Source organism: Pelmatolapia mariae, linkage group LG12, assembly GCF_036321145.2.
Source record: "Pelmatolapia mariae isolate MD_Pm_ZW linkage group LG12, Pm_UMD_F_2, whole genome shotgun sequence".
In the NCBI taxonomy this organism is placed as follows: domain Eukaryota; kingdom Metazoa; phylum Chordata; class Actinopteri; order Cichliformes; family Cichlidae; genus Pelmatolapia; species Pelmatolapia mariae.
In genome coordinates this window covers 12248094-12261679 of record NC_086237.1, presented here as the reverse complement: position 1 = coordinate 12261679, position 13586 = coordinate 12248094, and the positions used below count along the sequence as shown (strand labels likewise).

Sequence of the window (13586 nt, the reverse complement as noted above, 5' to 3'; positions counted from 1 at the left end):
TAGATAATTTAAACTGTAAAATGTAAGAAGATTGTAAAAAAGCCTAGAAATGTAAAATTACATCATAATTTTTCAGAGGGTCAAAGTTTGTTTGTTTGTCACAGAAAACTGACAAGCAGCACATTTTAAATTTTAGAAATCTAAAAAACATTTTTTAAATGATTTAACAAATGATTGGAAACCTATTCAGAAGTAATTTTAAGAGTGAAATGAGTTCTCGAGAGAGCTGGTCCACTCCCAAGAAGAATCTATTAAAGTTATATTTGTTTCTAATTCTGAGGATAGACATAGTCTGACATAAGAAGATCTTCTTTTACACCATTCAGTCTAATAAACTGCGTGTTGTACTGTAGCATAGCAGGTGTTAGTGCAGTGCACCTGAAGGAGAACCCTGAAACAGAGTAATTAACTTGGTTTGGTGTGAACCGTTCGTGTTTCTCGATTGCCTTCTGGTGCCAGAAAATAAAGAGCATCCAAAAACATTCTGCAGCATTTGCGCTTTGCAAAAATTATGAACAGGTTACTTTAAAAAAATCTACAAATTTCAATGTGAAGATTTATATGTAGGAGCTGTTTTCTCTTTGCTGTCAACCAGAAGACATGTGCAGCAAGCTAACACTGCAGCTCTGCTGAGAGGTGGATGCTGTCACAAGCATGGAAGGACCAGTGGTGAACCAGCGACAGGGTCATGATGCATGAGGGGAGTGGCCTGTACGATCCAATCCAAGAGATGAACTGGTTCTGATAAAAAGGTCTCAGAATACAAAGGACATCGCAGGTTGTTGTGTGTGGGGCTGCATAACCTCGGACCAGTCAGAGTGCCCATGCTGAACCCTGTCCACTGCCAAAAGCGTAAACAACGGGCACGTGAGCCTCAGAATTGGACCACAGAGCAAAGGGAGAAGGTGGCCTGTTCTGATGAATCACATTTCCTTTTAAATGACACGGATAGCTGGGTGCCTTGCTTACCTGGGGAATACCTGGCACCAGACTGCACTGTGATGCTTTGGGCAGCTGAGAAACTTCGGATCCTGCCTTCCATGTGGATATCACTTTGACTCGTCCCACATATCTTAGTGTTGTTGTAGACCATGCACAGCCATTTTACAGAGCACGACAAAATGTTTAACATGTTTGGCCTCCAAATTCCTCAGATCTCAATCCAATCAACCATCTGTGGCATGTGCTGGACAAACAAGTCCTATTCATGGAGGTCCAACCCCTGAACTTTCAAACTTAAAGTATCTGTTGCCAGATGGTGGTGCCAGATACCACAACACACCTTCAGTGGTCTAGTGGGGTCCATGCCTCGATGCGTGAGGGCTGTTTTGGAGGCAAAAGGGGAACTATCATAATATTATGCACGTGGTCATAGTGTTATTCCTGATCGGTGCAGACCGGAGTAATCGATATGCGAAAATAGCACCTCAGAACCAAAAGAGGGATTTTGTGAAATGGATTATGGAGAGAAGTGTCCTTTAGTGTGTCCTCCTGCCTGTGTTTAAGTTTGCTCAAATATTCTGTATGTTAGAACAAAGTTTCAACTTTCTCTGAGACCAGCAGGGGCTGTTCAGATGTTTCTGGCTGGTCGCTTTCATGGTGCCCATCAGACTGTGACCGAGGCTTAGGCTTGGGAGTAGAGGTTGTGCGCGTGGGGTGGGGATGGAAAGACAGCATCATATGGAGGGGGGAGGGGTTGGGGGTTGTCATTTAGGAGTGAAGGGGCCAAGCGGAGGAGCAAATTGCTTTTTAATCGATCATATTCTCAGTAAAAGCCACTCCCAGCCCCCGCTCGCCTACTTTTCCCTGCTATTTATAGAAGCTGCACTTGTGTGACTACAGTGTGTGTTCTGTGTGTGAAAAGTGTGAGAAAGAGAGAGGAGAGAGAGAAAGTGACATAGGAAAAAAACAGCAGGCAGGGTTGAGTTTTGTTGACCACTTTAAGTCACTGAAATAGAACTACATTCCCTGTTGTTATCACAAGTCAAAGGCCTCGTGCATATGTATTTTTTTGCTCATTAAAACCTGAGTACTACAGGGACCTTGCTTTATTCATGTGGTTAAAGATGACAGCTTTTTTTTTCAATAGCAAGCTGTTGCTTTGCAAAGGCAGTGATTCCAGGCCAATGATACACGAGCACCAGACACTATTCCACCAACAATAAAAAGAAACAACACCACCCAGATACTGTCAAAGATGTCATGTGCTGTCGTATAAGCCCAACAATGCTGTAATGTGATCAGTCTCCCAGCTCCAGTTTCTTGAATCTATTTTGAGTGTGATGCCCAGTGTTGAGACTCACACTAACAGACGCTACCGTGCAGCGTGCACGAGTAATAAATTATGACTCAGCCCAGTGCTGCTGCTGATTGTTGGATCCATTTTCCGTGATGCCGTTGTTTCTAGCTAATCTGCCCCTCGGGGCTTTTGAAAAGGAAGTTTAAGTCTTTATTTTCCTGCTCTGTTGAACATTTTTTTTGTTCTTTTCATAAAGTAGTGAATCATCCCCTTTGTTAAAAAACCCCCAAAACAAAATAAAGAAAAAAAAATCTCCAGCTGTAATGGTGTCACATAAAAGATCCTGCAGAACGAGCAGTACCAGTGAATGAGGCCGCCGCTTGCAAGCGCTCCTGTCAGTTCTCCTTTGCAGCCCTCCCAGGAATTGTAAATGTCGTCACAGTCTCAACAAGACAGGTTTGTGCTATTTGCTGAAAATGTTTAATGTTTGGATGTGCCTCTGTTTCTCTGCAGTGCACCAAAAAATTTTTAGGATTGTTTATTATGACTTTGTAGAAGTTCAAAGACAGGATCTAAATGAGAAGAGCAGAAGCACGCTGGCTAATTTACTGTAACATTCCAGTAATCTACACAGGGGTGGAAGGCTGAGCAAATTAAAGAGCTCAGAGTGAGAGGAGACTAGAAGGGGAAGGATGGAGAGGTATGTCAGGTTCCCAGCTGTATCCTCCTCTGTGTCAGCATCTTGTCACAGTCTGACCCCTCTGACCAAACAGACATGAGCCTCACCACTCCATGCTGCTGTCTGTCTCCCCCTTATACCCGCTGTGTGCTTCTAACACAAAGGTGCTTCAGCAGCCTTCCTGTTGAGACTAGTGGGAGAGTGGCAGGCATTATTGATTGAATAGTTTAAATCTGATACCTGCAGATCAACACTGACATTCTGTCTCTTTTCTTTGCACCGCTAGGAGACATGTTGATGTTATTACTGTTGCATATCTGACCAGGGAAACTGACTAGAAGGACTTTAATCAGCAGCTTCTGGATATGAGCCAACAGATGTGAGATTTGGGTGGGGTGTCACTTTGAAATGAAATATTGCAGCATTGGGAGGTACATACAAAAAATGATTATGTGTCAGGCTACATTCAGGACTGCATGTAAATGAAAAATGCAAGTGAGCAGTATTTCACCCTTTTGATGCATAAGGCAAAAACCTTATTATGACTCGGTTGATAAAAATGCACAGAGAACTACAGTTGCACATTGATCATTGAGTGGAGCCCAACCAAATGCCGTGGCACGTCGTTCTCATATCATTACATCAGCCAATGGCAAAGTTCTTCTGATGCAACCGTGGAAATGCAGATAGAGATATCTGTGAAGGTCCAATCTGAGGTGACCAATACTGCCATGGGAAAAAGAAAGCTCACAGGAAAAACTAAGTGCACTCCATGATTCAGTTTTCCGGTTCTAACTTTAGAAACAATAACTTGAAGTTGTATGACTTTATCAGCTTTGATTACATCATTGTGAAGGAATTTTAGCCCACTCTCCTTTACAGCACCGACTCACTTCATTGAGGTTTGAGGTTATTCATTTATGCATCATTGTCCTGTTGTAAGACCCAGTTTTGGGCAAGCAAATATCTACTTTGGTCTGGTCTGTCCAACGGAGTGTGTTCCAGAAGTCGGATGGTTTGTTTAGGTGCAGCTTTACAAAATTAAGCTGTGCTGCCATGTTTTCTTTAGAGAGAATATGTTCTCTCTTGGCAACTCTTCCAAACCAGCCATATTTGTTCTGTCTTTTTCTAATTGTAACATTATACACAACTTTTACCTAATGCTTGTAGAGTCTGAGATTCAGTTTTTTGTTTTTCTGGGGCTGAATTAGCTGGGAATTTCACTCCTGGGAGATTAGAATGTTTTGCACTTGTGAATAAATTTCTTGCTATAGAATGATGGACTTCAAAATGTTTGGAGGTGGCGTCATATCACTTTCTAGATTGATGGACAGCAATAATTGCTTCTCTCAGGTCATTGCTGATGTCTTTGGCATCTGTCTTTGCCTTGGTGTTAACACACGCCTAAATGATCCAGACTACAAACGTTCAAAACGTCTGGCTTTGTAGAGTTTACCGTCTGTCTTTGACTGCATAGAGTCATGTGAGGACTTTGTTTTACACATGACTGTACAATCTCTATATGATAGATGATAGAATGATAGCTATCCCTTTTCTTGACTGTACAGCAGTTCCTTCTTCTAGTTCTTGCAGTAACTTAAGTCATGAAATATTCTCTGCAGTAACTGTGGCCTACCAACCACAATATCTAAGATATTAAGAAGAAGTCTTTGCTTGGAAACATACCCATACTCTTTATGGGTTTATATATAGATGCTATCTGTCCCCTTTTAGGTGAAACCATATTTTTGGATTTATTCTTGTAAATTCATCCTCTTTGTCTAGTCCTCAAACAATTCTGAAATGTCTTTAATCTGTTTTTCAGGTACAGCAGCCCAAGAGTTGTGACTCTGCTCTGATAAATGTCAGCCTGCTCTGATATTTGTATGGGTCTATCGCCACAGCCAAAGGTGAGTTCATGCTATTGGCAATCCAGTTGTAATATATGTTGTTGTCAGAGGTTTCAACAGGTGCAGCACACGTTATGAGACTGTGTTAAAGTGCATCTACAGAATCAAAGAAGCAGTTTATGTAGCTAATTTAAAGTTTGGGTCATCCAAGTTGCTGACACTTCTTTTGTCTGCCAGGTCTGTAGGGCTGCACTTTTATACAGGAACAGACAAAATATCTCCTCTTAGTTAGCTTTCTTGAATAGATCTTAGTAAAATGCTACGAGTACTCCCTTTGACAGCCTTTTTTTGAGTATTCTAACGTACTGATGTTCTTGTTTCAGATAGATACAGTAATGCCTTGTTGGCAGTTGACAAACAATTAAGCCCTTGGTGTTGGTTTCCTAGGAGCTGTAAACTGAAGTTGAACCTATTTGTGGAAGTTAAGATCCCCTTCCCCACAAAAAAAAGAAGTGAAGAGAAAAAAATTGGTCAGACTTTCTTTGCTAACTCTGAAAAGAGGACTCTGTTGAGTCGCTGATTTACTCGAACACTGAGTAGCAACCGTCTGTTGTTCCATTTTGATACTGTGGTTAATCTTGCTTCTGGCAGCTGAAACGGGTCATTTGTGTAGTGTGAATGAATACAAAGTATATCCCAAGTCCAGGTCATGTTTTGTTTCTGTCTTGATCTTGTACTTCTTTTTTAATGGGATTGAGCTATTGCACTGGCTGTTCTTGGGGGAGCAGTACATCACCGGAGCTGTGTTTGCCCACCTCAACTAGGAGTTTTATCCTGGCTTCAGATGAGAGACCAGCTTTAAGACCTGAAAAGAAGAAGATATAAAGACTAGCCAAAAACAAAATTACGCAAAATCGTAAAGTCAACCAGGCTCTGGCATCCGGTATTGAAAGCACTGGCAGGAGATTTTAAGCCACCTCCACTGCCCCCTGGAGCTATGGTTCTGCCTCAATTGGTACCTTTTCTACTATTCCCCTGAGAGGCAGGAACAGACTGCTGGGAGAGAACCACTCAATGATACCTCAGTATCATATCATTTTAGAATTCCTACAGAGGGGCGAAGTGTTTATTTTTCAGATTTAATGTTTCATTTTTGTCCCTCTCTTTAAGTGCTAAAAACCTTTTCCTTTATTATTTATGCAGGTGGTAATAACTGACCATCTGTGGACCCACTGTTTATCGCAGATTGGTTTCAAAAGAGGTCAAATCAGGGACACACACTCAGTTGCTCCTTAAGCACCCTCCAGTTCATGCACTGCTTTTTTATAGTTGCATAGCAACTAAAATAATCGAGTGCATCTTGTGCCGTTTAATCTCTTATTCTTGTTTGTTACTGGCAGCCGACACGAAACTTCTCATTTGTGTTTATGGAAAGCTTGTGTGATGGCCGCGGGATAAAAACTGATGCAGTGAGATTTTTCTTTGTAAATAACAAGTTCAGTGTGACCTTTCTTAGTAAAACTAAAGCATTTGGTCTTCAGTTATAAATAATGTCCACCTCAGCCCTTGCCATACCTGAAGAGGATGTCAGCGTACAACAGGTTCACCATGTAACACTTGCAGAATAAATGCAGGGCTGAGAAGGTTAAGTGGACTGACATAAGGACAGTGTAGTTATCTGTCTGTAAGACCCATTTTCATATCAAGGTCATTTTATCCTGAAGTCCTTGGCTCCTCAAAATGGCATCGGTTTAATTAATTCTCTGGAGCTTCACTAAGCAAGGCCATTTTAGTAGTAAAGGACCACATATTAATCTGCTGGCATGGGGCCAATTACGGTACCCTGTCACTGTTCGTGTATGACTTGTGTGGACTAATTGACTTGTCCAGACCTGAGCTCTGTGATTTAAACTTTGGTGTATGGCAGAAAAGTGAGACTATAATAATGTAATGATAATGCGGTAATGTTAATATTGTAATGATAACTTCATAATGTGGAATTTTTTTGAATTTGTGGTTTGGAAAAGGCTGAAGAGCATTTTCATTTGCGGTCTGTAGACTTTCTGCAACTCTATAAATGTTGTTGTATCACAAGCAGGTAGATGCTACTGTTTCATGTAGCACTGCCTCTTCAGTTTTACACACGTTTCACTCCCAAAGCGTAACATATTACGCTATGTGAAAAGTCGTTGGTAACCCAACACGTTCCTATGTTACGCGTTCGGAAAAAGGAGGAAACATGAGAACCATTTGGACTCAATCTACACATGTACATTTATTTTACATACTCATCATGAATCGCTTTGGAAAACACTATCTAATATGATTAAGGTTGTGGTTAGGGTTAGGATTAAGGTTAGGGTTAGGGCTGGAATACATGGCTGGAATGTGTGTTACCACCAGGAACGTCATTCTACTGGATTTCAGCCACAGTCCGGCGCATATCATAGGAACACGGAAGGTTATCTTTCGCGTTCCCATGGACGCCTCGGGATGTGACAAATCGTTGGTACATTACACATCGAGAATGGAAAGTTACATGGAAATAGGTTGTTGAGTTTAGTAATTAACTGATTAGAGTGTTTAGAGTGTTTTAGTCATTTACCACCTTCTCAGGTGTTTCTCATTTTCTTTGAAACATCTACTTGGTAACTAAATATTTGAAGAGGTCTGACTATGGGCCAAATAAACATGCAACTTCAATGGATCTTGAGCTTTGGGAATTTAGTTATTTCTATATGTAGGACTCCATGATTAATTTAAACTTTTGAAAACAAAATCATTGTATCCCTGAATATGTATGACCTTGTCAATGTTTCTACTACAAAGTGCAACAGTAGAAACCACAAATCACAAATCAACAGAATTGATAATCACATTTTTTGGGGAAATCTGAGTTCAGTTACACTAGCCACACCCGGGCCTGATTACTGTCAGACCCGTTGAATCGATGAATCACTTAAATTGAACTTGTCTGACGAGGTGGCGTAGGCTAAACAATCTCAAAAAGCAGGGTGGCTGTCACTCGTTAGGAAGAGCAGGTCATCTACTAATCAGATGGTTGGTAGTTCAATCCCCAGTCTCCAAAGTATCCTTGGCCAAGATACTAAACCCTGAGTTGCTTTTCTCTTTGAGACCAGTTTCAGTCAGCAACTGCTCGTCGATGAGTTGGGAATTCCAAATTTTCCCTCTTAACCTGTGGTGACCAGATGGTGTCTGATGAGTCATTAGGCCTGTGTGACTATGGCTTAATGCATATATTGTTTATGTTGCCCCTGGAGATGATTTACATTGCTTGTATACTGCTTAGTTAGCTTTATGTATACTAGTACAGCATAGTAACTAAAAATAGGTGGCTGGGAAAGAGAATAAGCCTCGCAAATACCTGTCCAATCAGTGCAGAGTCAAAGGGTTCCTTCTCTTTTAGTGGTATCTGGCGGAGCTAAGTATTGAGCTTAAAATCCATGCTTATGACAGACATTATAAGTTGGCTCAGCTCTGTCCTTGAATTCAGCAACTGTTTCAACAAAGTTTTGAAGTTTCTTTTTTTGACAGTGCTGTTGAATGTGCAGAGGAGGACTTTTAATAAGACAGCCTCAGCCAGCAGTCACACAGCACATCTCTAAGGGCCAACAGGCCCACAGCCTGAACTCAACAGCTTTCTCACTTGTGCTCCCCCCCCCATCTTTTTGTCTCTTTCACACTGACACCTTTGCGAATCTGGTGTTTTGTTTTTATCTGAAGGAAGAGCAACTGCTGGCCCACAGGCCAGTATTCCCAGTATGGTCCGTTTTCCAAAGAATTGAGATAGAGGAGTATTTATTAGAGGTAATCGTGCTTTTTATGAAACCCACTCTCACGTTTATTTGTGCTTCTTTCACATTAGATTTCTTTTTTACATGACCCTGAAGAGGATAAGCGGAAGCGAATGGATGGATGATTAATAAGAACGATTGCTCAAGAGAACTGCTAGCCCAAGTGACACTTATTCCATGTTGTTACTGAAATGATTTCTTGACATCCTCTCCCCTCCGCTTCAGGAAGTGTTCAAATAATGTTTATTGCACACTTTGATTCATTCAATGCCAGAACTAGACTGAAGCCACTGTTAATCATTTTATGCACTGGAGGCATATTAATGGTCTGACGAAAGATGACTTTAATAAGTTAATGTACGGCAAGTGAGAGGAGCTTTTTATGACTGGATCTGGCACCATGAATTGGTTGAGACAGAGCGCGAAATGGGTTTTCAGCCATGCAGTCAACTCGAGTCCACAGCTGAATGTGCAATCTTTTTAGGAAATTACAGGTTGTAATGATAAAGCCTTCGCGTCTGCATTTACCACAGTAATGAGGCTGACCATACTCATAACATGCCATTTCCAACATTTCAGCTGCGGCAGAGAACTTGACGGTGAAAAAAAAGAGGTTTTTCAGGCTTCTTAGATGATTGTATGTTTGACTTCAGAACAAAATTAGTGTGGTGCTGAAGATATGGATGGTGTGTAGAGCTCGTATTTGCAGAATCCCAAAATATGAATGTGGTGGGGTTTAGCTGGAGCCAAAATTTCTGTGTATCTACTGCATACTCAACCTGATGCTATTTATTATATTCCCATTCTGTCACTGCAGCACATTAATAACACTGTGGAAATGCCTTGGGACCAACTGCTCCATTTTAGTCGGTTTGTATAGCATTGAGACATATGTTTACTGCTTCTTTCGCTAATAATTACATCCTCCAGAGCAGTCCAGAGAGAACATGCACTTATCTCCAGTGGGCTGCTTCTTGGGTGACAATTGTGGGTGTTTTATTAAATGGTCACAAATTATGGTGCCACCCCGGGAGGGCTGCTGTCTTTAGTTTGTGTCTTTGCTTCATATTTTTGTATGGTGTTGCAGTGAAAAGTGACAGTGTTCCCTCAGGGCTTTTCTTCTGTGATATTTGTATGGAAATTTTTAAAACTTTAGTCTGCTGGCAAAAAGGTCACGATAAAGCCCGTCTGTGTTAAAATTTCTTCTCTAGTCATGGTTTTACCTATCTGAATTAAATGCCATAATGTCTGCATGCTAGAACAAAATGTTTATCACCTTATTGTAATTTGTTAGCATGCTAACACACTACACTTATGTTTTCAGGGAACGTACATGAAGTGAACATGTCTCCGTTGTCTGTGTCTTTGATTTCTCAGATGTTCCAGCTGTAGTTTTATCCTTGAACTCTTGGTAACAGAGATAACATCTCTTAAAGGTTTGTTTAACAGTTTTAAATTCACTAGTGATCAGCTGCCTAGCATTAAACAGAGAAGCTGGCAACTCATTTATAAACTAACGAAACTGCTATAAAGTAAGTGTCACAAAAAGATGATGTATATTAATATTAGCATTCATGCATGTCCTTTCAACACCTTAAGTCCACTGGGCATTTTCTGTGAGACTGCTTGTGTTTGCTTGTGTCACAGCAAAGTAAATTTCCACCTTAGATGGTAAGTGTGAAGCTGTCTTACTCTTCTTCAGAAACTTTATCTCACAGTGCACAAACTACCAATGTACCCTTCAAGCATACTTCAAAGGACTACAACATAGAAGGATTCCTGGTGTCCATGTCGAAATCTGAAATGGAGAATTATGGCTCCATCACACTATAGTCAAAATAACACAAGCTCTTTGCGATTAGCAAAAACTGGTAACTGCTCAGTGATAGCACTATTTTTTTCTATCAGAGACTGATTGCGAGTAGTTGATCTTAAGGTGATTGCACAGGTCATCTAATGGGAGGCAACCTGTCTCGCGGTCCAACTCAGACTGACTGCAGTCACTCTCAGACAGATTGGTGAATAGTAAATGGACTGGTACTTGTAAAGCACCTTTCTACTCAATTTAGAACACTCAAAGTAATTTCTACTTCTACAAGTCTCATTCATCCAATCACAAAGCTTTTAACTATACCTGAGCACTTTCAACTAACATTCACACACTCGAACTTCGATGGATGCATTAGGGTTTAATATCTTGCCCAAGGATACTTTGACACATGGAGAAACCGGGGAACCAGCATCCACCAAACTCCTGACTGGAGGAGTGGCTGTGGCGTGATTGCCAGACCTTTGCAAAAAACTGCCATCTAATGTGTAAACGCAGATTTCTACTGTATTGCAATCAATTTGAGTCTGCACTGATGAGTGCAACTCGTCTATGGCGCGTCTCTTTGCAATAGGAGCCTCGACTCAAGTGGTTGCCAGCTGCTTGTATTCTGCAGTGGCAAATTGCATGCAGTTGCCAATTTGACCGCAGTCAATTGCAAAGCAATAGCAGACTGACTACATGTTATTGCAGTTTTATGGCTGTCTTGATGCATTCCTCTTGTGTGACTCCAGCTGGTTAAAATTCAATTCCTCATCTAACTAACCATGCTGCTGTCACTGTGTGCAGGCAACAGTACACACTTCACTTAACACTGTATTAATGGCAGAGCTGCTCAATGGTGGAGCACAAATAAGTCAACAGATTTGTTACACACCTTCCGGCAATATAAGTATTTGGCCATAATTTGTACAGTAATTTGTTCCAAATTATTTAACATTGCAAATTAGATGCAAGATTTGTGCTGAGCATCAGGTTCAAGTGGGATTTTCTGCAGGAAACCTAAGGCAGAGAGAGAACTTGTAAACTCCAGGACAGCCGACCAGGAGATTTGAAGCCAAATCCTCTTTCTGTGAGGTGCTAACCAGTTTGCAGTAGTTAGCACTGTTAAAAGGTGTAAGGCTTCACAGAGTTTTCTCAGTTTAGTTGATTAGTAGTGGTATAGACCTAGAGTACAGCTATAAATCACACTCAGAAACAGTAATATCCAGATCATACTTCAGCCAAACTCAGCCTACAGCCATGCAGAGCATTTACTGACAGCCACAGAGCTGCATTTTGGCTTTTAAAAAGGCGGAGTAAACAACCTTCACCATTGTGATGTTCCAATGCTTAACTCAACTGCAATGCCTATTAGTAAGAAAATACATGTTCATGTCCCCGTGAAGCATTTTCCACACACTGTCAGGCACTCCTTACATGCTTTATACATGTTGATAGCTGTTATTGCAACAATAATTAGCTATGAGCGCAAGCTGTGACAGAGCTGTTGTAGAAGCACTGTGATGCTGCCCTTGCTGTGATGTTTTGAGACTGTATTTGGATGCGGGGCGTTGATGCATTAGAGGGTAGCAGCAGCAGAGAGCTGGCGAGCATGACTAATCCGGGGATCTCCTGTGTGGTGTGTACGACTGGTTGTCCTTCATGCCTCGCTGATGGGTACTGCACACTCACGGCCTCACACACTGACGGAGTCAGGGAAAGATTTGGTAGTAGCTTTGTGTGGAGCTTAGTGCTTTATTATCACATATAGTGTAGTTTAGAGTTTCAGTAATGGGCCCAACTGGCAGCATACAAAGCTTTCAGGTCTTTTTTTGTTACTAGTCACTCTGCTAAATACATTCTGCACTCTTTGGTAAGAATCTGGTGACATTGTCCGTTGTTATGCTTTGCATAGAAATTTCCTTCTTGACAGCAGAGAAAAGGTAGTTTATAAGTCCATTATCAACACCAATAGCATCTTAAATTTCAAAGGATTGTGTTTAGAAACCCTCGTTTTAATTTGCCATTCATTAGATTCATTATATCAGTCTTTGACCTCTTTTGCCTGCACAGCCTTCACTTTATATGAATTCTCTATTATAGCTACAGCCCTTCGGAGACCTTAATTCTGTTTTAATGCTGCAATTTCATTTTGCCTGTTACAACAAAAATGACAAAAAATGATATATGAGGACATTGGCCAAAGCCTTTCCTTCTTAAGTGCCAAAGGAGAGACTCTGAATTAATAGGCTCGCTGTGTTGTTATTCTGCTGCACTGAGGAAAAGTCAAGTTACCGTATTCTCACTTCAGAAAGTCAGTTACATGAGATACGGCACCATGAAAAAAATATTTACCCCCTTACTGATTTCTTAGTTTTTTGCACATTTCTCACACATAAATGTTTCAGATCAGCAAACAAATTAGACAAAAATAGTCCCAATAAATGCAAAATGCAGTTTTTAAATGATGATTTAATTTATTAAGGGTGTCGTTTTGGTGCAAATATAAATTATCGAATGTGCAAACTTATCAGATGCTTGAACCAATCTGATGAAAGTGAATTAAAATAAGTGTGTGTTAGTATACAATAACTGCAATCATACACTATGTAACTCATGGTTTTGGATTTTAAGTTTAAGATAATTCTGGTTCAGTTTAACCTAATAAGGAGTTGCTGTAATGAGAACAACTTGCTGGCTGACCTACACGCTGGCACAGTCATCCATGAACGCTGCTTTGTTTATCTGTGCAAGGATGCCTTTCAATGTGGACATACTGTCAAAGTCATTCTGATATAGTCGTCTGAGGAAACGTAGCAGTAAATAAGTAGAATCATGGACCATTATAGGGACAATTACTGACAATTAAAGAAATTAAGAGAGTAGTACTCTACGGTGGCGATAATCAAATGTACATGAGTAATTGATCAGCAGCAAGTGTGTGCACCTCTATAAAAGCAGAAGTTTGGGAATTTGTGGTCTGGAGCATTCACAATGCCACAATCTTCCGAGTGGAGGTCCCAGCAAATTCATCTTAAAGTCAAACTGTGCAATTGTCAAAGAAACTGCAAAGAAAACCAAACAAACAAACAAACAAAGAACTACATGTCAGTCTTTACAGGCCTCAAATAAGATTTTCAGTGTTAAAATTCATGACAGCACAAAAGATTAACCAAGTATAGCTTTTTTGGAA

At 40.7% G+C, this 13586-nt stretch overlaps 1 protein-coding gene across 6 annotated transcripts in view; it reads left to right on the top strand.

Annotated features, from left to right (window-relative positions):
• arvcfb (ARVCF delta catenin family member b) overlaps positions 1-13586 on the top strand; it is a 256754-nt gene that overhangs the window by 49160 nt on the left and 194008 nt on the right. For all 6 annotated transcript variants that reach the window (XM_063488912.1, XM_063488911.1, XM_063488910.1 and 3 more), the window contains exon 2: positions 4744-4828. The gene's annotated coding sequence lies outside the window, so the exon portion shown is untranslated. The remainder of the gene's footprint in view (positions 1-4743; positions 4829-13586) is intronic.